The sequence below is a fragment of the Neopsephotus bourkii genome, unplaced genomic scaffold (genome assembly GCF_033783945.1).
Source record: "Neopsephotus bourkii isolate Nb327-2 ecotype Australia unplaced genomic scaffold, CSIRO-AGI_Nbou_v1 NB_244, whole genome shotgun sequence".
NCBI classification, from domain to species: Eukaryota; Metazoa; Chordata; class Aves; order Psittaciformes; family Psittacidae; genus Neopsephotus; species Neopsephotus bourkii.
The window spans coordinates 1,675,556-1,687,564 of record NW_026900754.1 but is presented as its reverse complement, the minus strand read 5'-3'; the positions used below and the strand labels follow the sequence as shown (position 1 = coordinate 1,687,564).

The window sequence follows — 12,009 nt, the reverse complement described above, 5'->3', positions numbered from 1 at the left end:
CTGACTAAAAATAGGCTTTTTGAGAAACTATTCAATAAAGCACGACTTTCGCTATGAATGAGAAAATTAACACGGTAGGGTCTTAGGCTTGTTTTGACAGAGATATTTGGCACCCCCAGCTGCCTGTCAGCTTGGAAATGGCATCAGAATCTCTTCTCTGGAAGCAACTGTGGGAGAGAGGAGCATTATCACAGAGCAGGAACTCAGGTCTGAGCCCAGGCTCAGCCAAATAATTTAGGGTGCTCAAGTGCTCCTAAGGGATGGACAATATTTTCTGCATGGTTAAAGCCACTGTACTCTTGTGACTTCTTAAGCAAGGGTTCTGTAGATACTTCAGAAGCCACTTCTTTTCATTTAAAGAGAAATAAAATCAAGAAGTCTTTTACTCTACATCAAAAGCCCTGATGTTACTATCTTAACTTGCCATCTCTCTGCTTTAAAGTGCAGATTTCTATGTCCTCACTGCTACATACTAGAAGTTACTCTTGGCAAAAAAGATTTTTTTCAGGTCTCTGACTGTTCTCAAGGCCATAACCCTTGAATACAGAGTGAGGTGTGCTCTCTTGGCTGGACTGCACACTGAGGGACTGATTTGAGGGCGGATGGCAAATCCAGAGGATGTAAGTCAGAACCATCAGAAGTCAGAGACCATGTGCCGACTATTAAGTAAATATTAAGTGTAAGGACTGGCTTAGCCCAGAAAAGTACATAACCCAGAAAAGAGTCAATACATAGCCTATTAGTTACAAAAACAGCAAATGGAAGAGAGCAGTCTGTGCAGCCATGATCCCTTCAATCAGGGCAGACAAAGATATACCTAAAGTATACCAAATGAAATATAGGTTAAACAGCATGGACAAATTTTGTAGCTGCAGGGGTATTGAATGAATTGCCTGGGGAGATAGTGATGTTTCCATCAAAGGGAGGTTTTCGTAAAAGGTTAGACAAACAGGTGTAGTTAATCCTGCTCTGGGGTGGGTGAAGAAACAAGATGAGCTTGTGAGACCCCTTTGAGACTTAGCTTGTAGTCCAGAGGAAGCACTGAGAATGGTGAGCAGCTTCAATTCCTCCCTTTTTCTGCAAGTGAAAATAAGGATGCAAGTGTGTTTTTAGAATACAGTCCTTGACCAGCCCCACAGTCCTCATTTACCCAACCTTTCCCTTCCTCATCCTTTCCCCTAGCTCAAAAGAAAGCCTGTTAGTTTTAGGTAATTTCACATTCTCAGGCAGTCCTTTTTCCCAGTGATTCCTCACTTCTTCCTGGAGAATTGAACTACCTCATCACCACCACCCCCTTGCTCAGTGACAGCTTCCTCTTTGCTAAGTGATTATCATTGAGGATCCGTTGGTGATTTTCAGTGTTTCTGCTCCTGCTCTGGTAGTTGCCCCTCTCCAGCATTCTGGGGTGGGGCTGTGGTGCTGGCTCACAGCCTTAGGGCCAGCTGCTACAAAGACAGTGGGAAGCACATGGGAACAAAATAGGTGCATATTTCCACCAGCTGCTTTCCAAAAGAGCCTTCTGGAGCTTAACGTGTAGGAAGCACTTTGCACCCAGCTAGAGACAGTCCTTCCTCAAGCTAACAAAACAAAAATCATCCAGTCTCCATGTAGATCAATTATTGCATAACAGATGATGCTGCATCAAAAAAACCTTCTTTCCCATGGGGAATGGACCACCTCAGAGTGCTGCTAACTACCAGGGCCTGTTTGATAGAAGCCCTCCCACCCATTTCAGGGTGGGTGGCAAACCAGTTGCAATCATCTCCTCCATCCACCAAGACAGTAGCTGACGTCTATGTTAGCCATGATTCCTTTTCAACATGGCATTTCTGTTCACACTTTGATTTACATGCCAAGGATGATAACTTCTTCTAGCTAAAGCATGTGCCAGTTCTGTCTGGTTCTCCCCCGCAAGATTTGGGAGTTTATCTTGAAGCTAGCTTTAGTGATGGATTATCAATGACAAATCATTCAAATAGCATACTCCCACAGGAGAGTTCTGCCTCCTGTACCTTCTTATCCGTCACCCTGTTTCTCCAGAAGGTCCCATAGTTAGGAGTCCTAACCCTGCAGGAAAATTTATCTAAGTTGTCCCTATAATCAGGTGTATAAAAGTGCATAACTTTAAGGCAGACACCACATTCCACAGGCAAAGAGAGCACTTCATTTACAATGTGAAGCCTGCAAGACAAGTTTTCCTTTAACCTACCACCTGATAAGTAAAGAGCTTTAGCACTGCTGTCAGAGTTCCCTGAAACAAAGGCTATAAAGAAGGAGGATTTAGCAAGAGCTGCTGCCATCTGCTAGACTGCCTCTTTGATCCTCCTTACACTTCTGTAATCATGCCAGCATCTCTGCAAAACAGAACAGAGCTGCTGCATAAAGGCAATCTCCTCACTTCCTTTTTAACTCTGATGGAATTTTTGCTTGGTGACATTTCTTTTTACTCACTAAGAAAACTCCCGCACCTCCCTCCCCACAGTCTCTACCTCTTTATTGCAGCCTTCCTGTTTAAAGCACATGGAAACCGTGACTCAGACAAGTAGCGATGACTAGGAGATGCAACACTGGTCTGCGAGTGAGGAGATCCACACACTGAAACTGGTTGAACATTTCCATTGTGCTGGTTCGGACTGGGAGCTCTCCAGAGTCACAATTGGTTAATATATATTTCCCTAGCAGATTCCCTGTAAATGGTCCCTGAGGCTAAAGGTGTGGAGGGACCTGAGAGGGTGGTGAGGCACTGGAGAAGGTTGTGTCCTGTGAGATGTCCCTGACCATGGCAGGGGGTTGGAACTGAATGATCTTAAGTCCTTTCCAACCCTAGCCATTCTATGATTCTATGAAACCAGGGTTCAGTAATCCAGACTGCTCTCTGGCTTTAGGGGCTGCTCAGACCATATCCTGGGCACCATAAAAATGAAGAAGTGTGCAGATAAACTGTGATCTCCAGTGTATGCACACCAGTCCAAACCATGGTTACTCCATGTTGTGGTGCAGGTATTTCTTCTGATTTCTCACTGTATTTTCAACACCATATTATGTTGCACAACAGCTGAAGAGTAATTAACAAAGTCAAGTAGGCAACCTTGTCCTGAAGAGTCAGGCATTGCCAAGACTTGACTCTTCTATGCTAAAAGCTGTGACAAAATTCCAAGCAGCCTCTTCCAGGGGCTCACATTCATGGACTGCCAGTATCAGCCTTTCACAATGCAGTCATTGAAGACATCTATCAAACAATATTAATAAAAATTCAGGGAGTTTTCCCCTCTAGTACTCATCTGATTTTTCAGCCCTGAAGGTAAGCATCACCCTTTCAGTTTTGTCATTTCCAGAACAGGTTCTTTATTTTGAGCATTTCAGCATTACTAACTCTGTGCCTCTTTGTCAACCCGTTATGGAAGGAAAATAAACATGAACTGTGCATTCAACATATTTAACATTTTAATGATCTAATAGACATAATTTCCAATGGAGTACTTCTTGTTTCAAGACCTTTAATCTTGACAATCTGAAGCATGTCTTTAGTAGCCCAGAAACAGTCTTAATTGTGAGGGGATCTATGCAGTAGCTTAATACTAAACAGGCATTAATGAGGCAGTGAATCTAAGAAATGGAAGCCTTTCCTAGCTCACCACCACCCAAGCAGGCTTTGAGCTGCCTGACAGAGAGGGCTTAATTTCAGACAGGTGGCAAAGCTGGGAATCCAGGAATCTCCCAAGCATAACTCCCATTAACTTTTGTACCTGTTTCCAAAGGGAACTGTCATTTCATCTGCATTGTTGCTGACATCAAAGTGTCCAGCTGATCAAGCTCACACAACCAGTTATACGGTCAGGTCAGCGGGGAGAGAACAGGAACTAGATCTTAGAAGGCTTGGGCCTCCTGCTGTGCTTAGATTATGATTTAATGCTGAAAAGTTGGCATGGCAACCAAATGTCACAGCCAAGAAACGGTCCAGGAGAGGGCCAATCAAAAGTGCTACCCAACTCCTCTGCAGGCAGATCTGTGCCCTACATACACTTGTTGTCCACACTGCCGTAGCAGCGAGGATTGCATCACAAGGAAGTGTTATTAATAAACTAGGCAGGTCTGCAATAAGAGAACAGCAAATTTCTCCAGACCTCTTGAAGTGGACCCTGGCATCTCATTCAGGCTCCTTTTGCCTCATCCACTGACTGCCACACGTTGCCAGGAGACAGTCTTGCTCCTCATGAGGACTCGCCACTAACTGCCATTGTGCTCTCTCTCCATGTCCCCCTCCTACCCTGTCCTGCTCTTGATCCCCTCAATGACAGGAGCCTGGCAATGCCCCATCTCAGTTCTGACACAATGGCCTCTTTTGATTTGGAGGTTTTCAAAAGCTTTTTACTTTTTCCACAGTGATCAGCCGAACAAAATCCCCAAGCTGCACTTGGACCTGCACTCCAGACCTGCAACACACAGGCTGGAAAAGGGATGTGAGTGCTTTAAAGAATGGGGCTGACCTCTGGGGGAATTAGTGAAGTACAGTGTGAAGGACCTGTTTTCAGATGGATCACAGACTAATCGCTTTCTGCGTGAGCACTGTGGCTGCATCACCTGAGGTCTAAGATACTAAGCTTGGGCTTGAGGCTAGTGCACACAAGATATGCCAGCCTTATGTGTGCTGGGATCTCTTTATAGCTCATTAAAGCATAATCATGGCTATTTAAATGCTCTCAGGCTTTTGTTTCATCATATAGGGCTTCAGAAACTTCACTTGCCTTTGGACATTGGCAAGCTAGTCCCATGCACATCAGAAAATAAGCAATTCATTCTTCAGCCTTCTTCAAGTGCTTTCCTTATACCCCTAAAGGAAACCTTTTGGATATAGACTCAGTATAAGCCAATACAACGTCACCTTCCAGAGCCTGCTGGTACTAGTGCCAATCTCTTACTTTGGAGAGCTGGGCTGTTAAGCAGATAAGTGAAGTTAAAGCCTAATCAGTTCCATGGTTGGTTTGCCAAGTACTGTTAGCCAGGGATCAGTTTATGCTGCCATTTGGCATCATCTTCCATGGTCAAAGCAAACTGAAAGGTGGCAACTGAGGAGTAAACTGCTGTTGCAGCAGAGACCTCAGCACAAAAAGGCTCAAACAGAACAGAGTAGCTAAGGTGTAACTAGAGAATGCAGTGCTTCAGCTTCCTCAGGGATCTTGGAAAGCCAACAGGAAATGAGCAATGATTTGAATGCTCTGTTTGCAGGGACTTAATCACACAGCCTGTCCCTGCACCCCTGGGAAGGGCAGTTCCTTTAGGTGTCATTCTCAGTGCTGCATCCAGAAGGAACTATCAAGTCATCTTTCCCTGGATTAGAAATCCTTCACTGTCTGCAACAAAAATAAACTAAGTATCCAAGATCCATCATTCCCAATGCTTCTTTTTCTCACCCCAGCATTCCTGTTCCCTGTCTTGCACTTCACTCACCGACCACCTCTTTTCCATCAATAATGTCACAGTTTTCCAGATGCTCCTAGACACATATCAGCTCTTTCCCCTCTCATGTCATATAACCAGGACAAAATAAGTAAAATAATTTTAATTAAGTGGACAGGCTAATTAGACTAATTTATTTAATTTCACCAGAACTTCACTCTTCTGTTTCCAATTCACTCTGGCAGCATGGGACACATTCCTCTCGTTCTTCCCTCCCATCCCTAGGAGCAGTGATAAACAACTTACATATTGTTACTGTTTTCAGGCTTCACAGTTGAAAATGACATTGGAAAATAAGGCATCAACTTCAATTTACCACTTTCACAATCAGAACAGAGTAACTGTGCTGTGAGCCAAGAGCAATGAAGCAGAGGAGCAGATACTCTATCAGTAACTCCAGCTCTGTGCCATACTAGCTGAAGATAAATAGTTGAGATGTTCCCTTGTACAAAATCAAAGGGGAATTTCAGACTACTCAGACAGCAAAGTAACTCCCCAGCCTGGTAGGTGGTATAGTAGGTAGCTGAACAGTGCTGCAGTGCTCAGAGAATAAAGGTGCGCTGGCAGCACCAAGCTGCTAATCACACCCTCTCTCACCATGCAGTCCTAATGACCATGTTAGGAACCAAATTAGCCACATTTATAAGACACACTGGAATAGCTGCTTTGTTTGCATTGCCCCATGAGATAATTGTTCTACTTCATCTGAACTTACTTGCCAACTCTGCTTTTACTAACCTGTGGAACTACATATAGGAATCTTTTGGGTGCACCAGAGGCATACCATAGGCCTAGCACAGACAAACTGCAGGTCTCCATGCACAGGAAGGGTTATGTTTGTCTGTTGCTGCCTGCCCATCCCTCTTCTTTTGTCTCTGATTAAAGATACAGACCACACACTGACCAGCACGTGGACAGCCAGTAAAGTAAGTGCAAGGAGGTTCACAAGCACACACACATACAGCCCGGGCTTTGTTCCAGTCATGTTTACTCACAAGGCAAACAGTTACGCATTGTTTCTGCTTGATAAATTGTAGCTGTCCTGCTAGGAAAGATCTAGTTCCAGCTGGTTAGAGCTGTTTTTATTTCTTACATCCTCACCCTCCTTCTGCAGTAACTTACAAATCCAGCTTACCCAGGCACAAAAAGAACAAGTACAAGCTGCCCCTTGGCTTTCTTCCCACTTTGAATTGACACTGACTTAACCAAAGTCTCCACGTCGAGTGCCAGCAGACGTAAAATCCTTAGGAAGTATGGCTTCAAAAGTGAACTCACACTTGACAGCTGTCTCAAAGATGTTAAGGTCCTGCACTTTTGTTGTTACTATTAGGTGCAAGAGAAGAGTGAGATCCTTCCATATTCCCCACTCAAGTGCTCTCAGCTTGTCAGACACTAGAGAGCAATGGTCATTTGATAGTGTGGTAGCATAGTCGTAGAACCTCTGAGCTATTTCCTACATAATTACTCATTTGCCTTGCATAGCACCTAGTGTAGCAGGTACTGAGCATCCCCTGTACAACACCAAATGGCATGTACAACTCTTTAACACCAGGCTCGGAAAATGAGTGTGAGGGTGCTCTACTGTCAGAACAAAGCCACTCCTTTTCTGTTAGACAGACATAGGAAAGTAATGCCAAAATGCCACTGTTTGATTTATACCATCTTTCCATCAAGTAAATTCATTCTCTTTTGTAAGACAACTTACTGCTTTAGAAGGCTGTTAAGGCTCTACCACAGCAGAAGAAACAAGTCTGAAGGAGCTGGTAGTGTTCACATAGAAGAAATGGTGGAATCAGACAGGTGTTAAGTGAGATAAGTTCTGTTACAGATCTGCAAAGAGAACACAATGGTCCCGGGAATACAGAACCAAACTGAAATTCCTGGGTCACTGGCACCTACAGTCTTGTTCCTAAAGACACCATATCGGATAAGGTCCATCCAAACATGCTTGTTAGCTTCACTGTTCTGTCAGGAAGGCAGTTTCAGAATCTCTTCCCCATCTTGGGCACCTTTCTGATGAACCATAATGTGTTCTCCTTTGAGTGCTGTGAATTCAACCATCAGTTCCATTAGCATTTGTAGAGAATAGGACTACAGCAAGGACAGAGTTAATCCAGGTAAACCATAACCATGACCCAAAGTGCACTAAGCCACACATCTCTTCCCATTGCCCACCATGGGGCTTGGGCCCTGTAATTGCAGTGAAAACAAAATTATTGGAAAAAAAAAACTGAGGACACAGAACATCCCTAGAGACAATAATTTCTTTTGGTGGGGGAGGGTTGGGGAAGAGTGGGGAGTGGAGGGGTGAAGCCCTAAGAGCACAGGATTGGCAACTGGTTCCATCCCTCTGGGTCACCAAAGGCAGATCCAGAGTTCTGAGGATTTAGGCAGCCCATGCCACTACCAGAAAATCAACTCCAAATACCATTTTCCAAATAATCTTACTTGCATTTTATAGCATTTTTAAACTGTTTTCCTTTCCATTTTTTTCCCCTTCTGTAATTAAAAGCTAATGTTCTTTAACTCCAAATAGCCACAAATATAAGGGAGTCCTTTGGACCATAATTTAGAGCTGAACTTGTACCATCCTCCAGAATCTTGACCTTGGACTCCTGACCAAACAGTAAGTGTTTAAAGCAGTGCATTTTAAGGACTATAAAACACATCATAAAATCCAAATGTAACAAGCAGAACATGATCCCAGAGTTCTTCCATTATTAAGCCCACCATCAGTATACAAACCAAACCTGAGACAACAGTGTTAACACTTCCACTGCATTGTAATTAACATGCTTTTTAAAACTTTTTTTTTGCATGACAAGCTTGTGTGCAAGACCTCAGAGCTGGGTGACCCAGACATCAATCTCCACTTTAGAAGAGGAAATTGTGCTTGTGGGCACTAGTGAGGGAAGGCATGCTCAGCTTCAGTTGCATGAAGCTAGATTATACTAGCTGATCTCATGACTGCCCCTCTTGCTTGTACTTCCAGTTACTAAGAATTCTGTAGATAAATTTCACTCTATCTGAAAGGAGGAAGTTATTGCCAGATGCAGAGTCAGGAAAGACAGCAACCTATTGCACAGAGCAATAATGTTAGAAGAACACTCCTTTTCCCATGCAGATTGGAAAACAAGGCAATTAACTGCTTGAGTGCCATGCCATGCCACTACATACTGGGCTCACCGCTTCAGGAAACTAGAAGGGAAAAACCTTTTCTCTTAGAACTAAACAGAAGAAAAGTAAACTATTGAAGCTCTTTGATAGCCTGCACTGACAGAAATTAGAAGCCTTAAAATTAGAGGCTCTGAGGCACTGATTCTCCACCTTGCATTGCAGCAGGTGTCAAGCCTTTCCCTCTGCTCTTGACTCTTGGACTTAGTGATTAGCCAAGAGCACAATGCCTAGAGAGCTGATAGCTGCTGAGACAGCTCAGCTGTCAAAGGTCAAGGCAGCTAGAGAATGCCCTGTACACTAAAGAGTTGATCACACAGTTGTTTCAAGAGTCACTTGGGCTGTCTTTGGAGGGCACTTGAAAAACTGAGCTGATTTGAAAAAATATAGATAACCAGCACGTTCTCTTATCACAAGTGCCATACTCAGTCATTCTTTTCGCTCAAGTAGGAGGTTTGAGGGCAAGTGATATCCCATATCAGGCTGCCAAACCCTGAATTACATTTGTCAAAATTATACTTCTGACAGATGGCTATGTTTCTGTGGCAATAAAACGCACAATGCCCATCCCTGTGCTCAGAGTCTCCTGCTCAGAAAGTAGCTTCAGATGGATGCATGTCCTCACTCTTCCTGGGAAATGTCTTAAGCTAGACAAGGTTTCCAGACTCTTTGGTTGGAGCATTAATGCTGGGCAGGCTCTTTGACCTCTGCAAGCTGCTGTACAGAGACAGAGGCTCAGCATTGCAACAGACCTCTGCACATGCCTCATGCATCCAAGCAGACATTAGTCATCCATGCACAACATGCCTGGCAGCACTTGTGTGTCAGAAGCACGGAGGATTTAACAAGCCAAAGAGTAGACCTGTTTTCTCAGAGGAAATATCTCCTCCCTAACATAGAAAGAAACCACCACAATCTCAGGATAAAGTAGACCACTGTAACACCTGTCTGCCCCAAGGCTCATCATGTCTCCCAGAAAAATAGCCATCCCCAAGGGTGGCACAGATATAGCCTACAACAGATTAGAAGCGGCAATGTCACAAAGCCACAAAGGTTGACAGAACCTCCCCGGTTCAGCTGCTAAGCAGACGACAGGAAAAAAATTAAAAAAAGTCAAGCCTTCCCATGGTTATTCCCCCCATTCGCCACTTCTTCTCTGGAGGGTTGAAAAAAGCAGATTCAAGGGCAAATGCCTCATGAAGACCAAAGACAAGCCTCCCTGTACTGAAAATTAGAGACTGGTTTGCTCTATTCCAACATACTGTAATCCAGGCTCTTCGCTAGCAGGCAGCCACAGAGCTGGCTCTTCTGTAATAACTGAAGACGGTGGAGTGGATCAGGATCTTGTTTACAAAGAGCTGCCACCTGAGTTTGGAGATGGTAACCTCAAACCTCAGAAGCTGGGAGGACTTGAAATACCACCAAGGGTGCAACATGCTGTGTGTATCCCAGCCCAGGCCTTTGCCACATCTGCTTCCAACTGCTGCTTTACGGGGGAGACTTGAAGTTCATAGTTTGCAATGTCATTTTATTTTTTTAATGCTTTAGGATGAAAGTCCTCCGGGACTTGCTCACTTTAAGGAACCAAGGCCCATCGACTCAGTCTTTACACAATCAATGACTTGCCACTTAGCCAGCCTCTACAGGGGCCTTATATCTGCATATCCTGATAAGATAAGGGCACATCAAAGGTGTGACTAACTGTGATTGTCTCTCTGAGCTCCTTTAGCTTTGTCCCTGTTACTTTGAAGTACAAGTCTTTTGCATAAGTCCTTCAGGGCAATCTCTATGTTCTGTTAAGCACAGTCTATCTGTCCCTCTGCCAGAGATAAGTTACAGCACAAGCCCTGTGTGGAGCTTGGAGGAAGCATCCTGCCATAATCATTTATTGGCATTAACAGGCACCCTGCTCTAAGGTACTAGTCATCTGAGGGTTCAGGTGTCACCTCACTATTCTCTTGGCGCAGTGCTTCACCAAGTAGAGTGACTGTCTAATTCAGGGCTGTAATAAAGCCTGAGCCAACATCCCTGTTAGTACACATGTTCTCTAGGGTTCATTATTTTCTGCTGAAGGCCACCTTCCTCATTCCTTCAGGAAAACAGGACACTATACACAAACATCTTGTAGCTGATTCAGTACCAAGCCCAGCAGTTTCCAAGCACTTAGTGCAGGTTAAAAGTCTCTCCAGTTCAGGAATAAACTGATGCCTTCTGCAGGCTCTGCTTGAAAAGGTAGCAGGCTCTAGCTACCAGCAGTAATGAAACCAGTAGCTCTTGTTGGATTTGCCTGTAAAATGAATTTAGGATTATGGCACCGATGTGCTTTTGCTTACACAATTTAAGGTTTCAATGGAGCAATTTTCAGTTTACAAATATAACCAAAATAAATACATGCCAGCAAAGTTACTGGTTCAGAACCAGCTGCAGTAAGCATCAGTGCTATGATGCACAAGCTGAAGGCATTGCACAAGCTTACATCTATATCCAACAAGAAGTTTCACAAATAGCTTACAGGAGAAGAGAATTATGTCACAAATAGACTTTATTTCCCATGAGCAGAGTCCCCACAAACAAAATAAAGAGCAAGAAAGGAGCTCACTTTCCTTTGTCCCTTTCTATTGTTCATGGGTCAGATCCAGGCACCTGGCTGATCCTTGCTCTGGAAGAAACCAGGCCTTTAAAAAGGCACTCACACAATCATGCTGGGAGTTACAGGAATAGCTGCTGCTTGTTGGCATGCCAGGTGACTAGGAACAGAAACCCTAACACATCCCATTTAGACACTGAAAACAAATAGTGCCACTTCCATAACCTGTTCCTCACAAGTTCCCTCTCTGGTGCAAAGCACGTTTTTAGTAATGTAAACCAGAACTGAATTGGATCACATCTCTGAGCCCTCCTAGTGCAGTACACCTATAAGTGGTATTCCCAGCTTCTCTCTTTCTTTGAAGCTCTTGGCTTTTAACACAAAATCTCTTTCTTCCATCCCTTCACACCAGCTTGTTGGACACCCACGTGCTATTTTATGCAGGTAACAAAGTCTTTGGCAGGGTGCTTGGGCTAAAGCGCAGATAGCTGTAGCCAAAAAGTGAAGTGATTCCTCTCCAGAGCTGGGGTTCCATCCCATAGGTAGCTTCTGCTCTTGAGCCACAGAGTCAATCAGAGCAGCAGAGTCACTTTGTAAGTGTAACCCAATCTTCCATTCTAAGGTCTTGATATGATTTCTGGACAGGACATGGCTAAACAAAGTGATCTGCACAACCTCAGAGCTGGTGGCAGTCTGCTGGTCGCATTGGTTAGCGTGTTGTGTGTCATCCAGTGGTGTGTAAACTTTATTATTCTAAAATAATAAATTATTTTCAATAAATTATTACTATA

At 43.9% G+C, this 12,009-nt stretch overlaps 2 long non-coding RNA genes across 2 annotated transcripts; one reads left to right on the top strand and one right to left on the bottom strand.

Moving 5' to 3' along the window:
• Window positions 1-677: 677 nt before the first annotated feature.
• LOC133208156 (uncharacterized) lies at window positions 678-11,325 on the bottom strand. The gene is made up of 4 exons (XR_009724263.1): window positions 11,231-11,325; window positions 7,163-7,287; window positions 6,676-6,780; window positions 678-1,077 (listed from the first exon to the last, which is right to left on the bottom strand). It is a non-coding gene; the product is annotated as an uncharacterized LOC133208156 (long non-coding RNA).
• Window positions 2,944-11,325, top strand: LOC133208157 (uncharacterized). The gene is made up of 3 exons (XR_009724264.1): window positions 2,944-3,000; window positions 7,286-7,389; window positions 11,265-11,325. It is a non-coding gene; the product is annotated as an uncharacterized LOC133208157 (long non-coding RNA).
• Window positions 11,326-12,009: the final 684 nt, after the last annotated feature.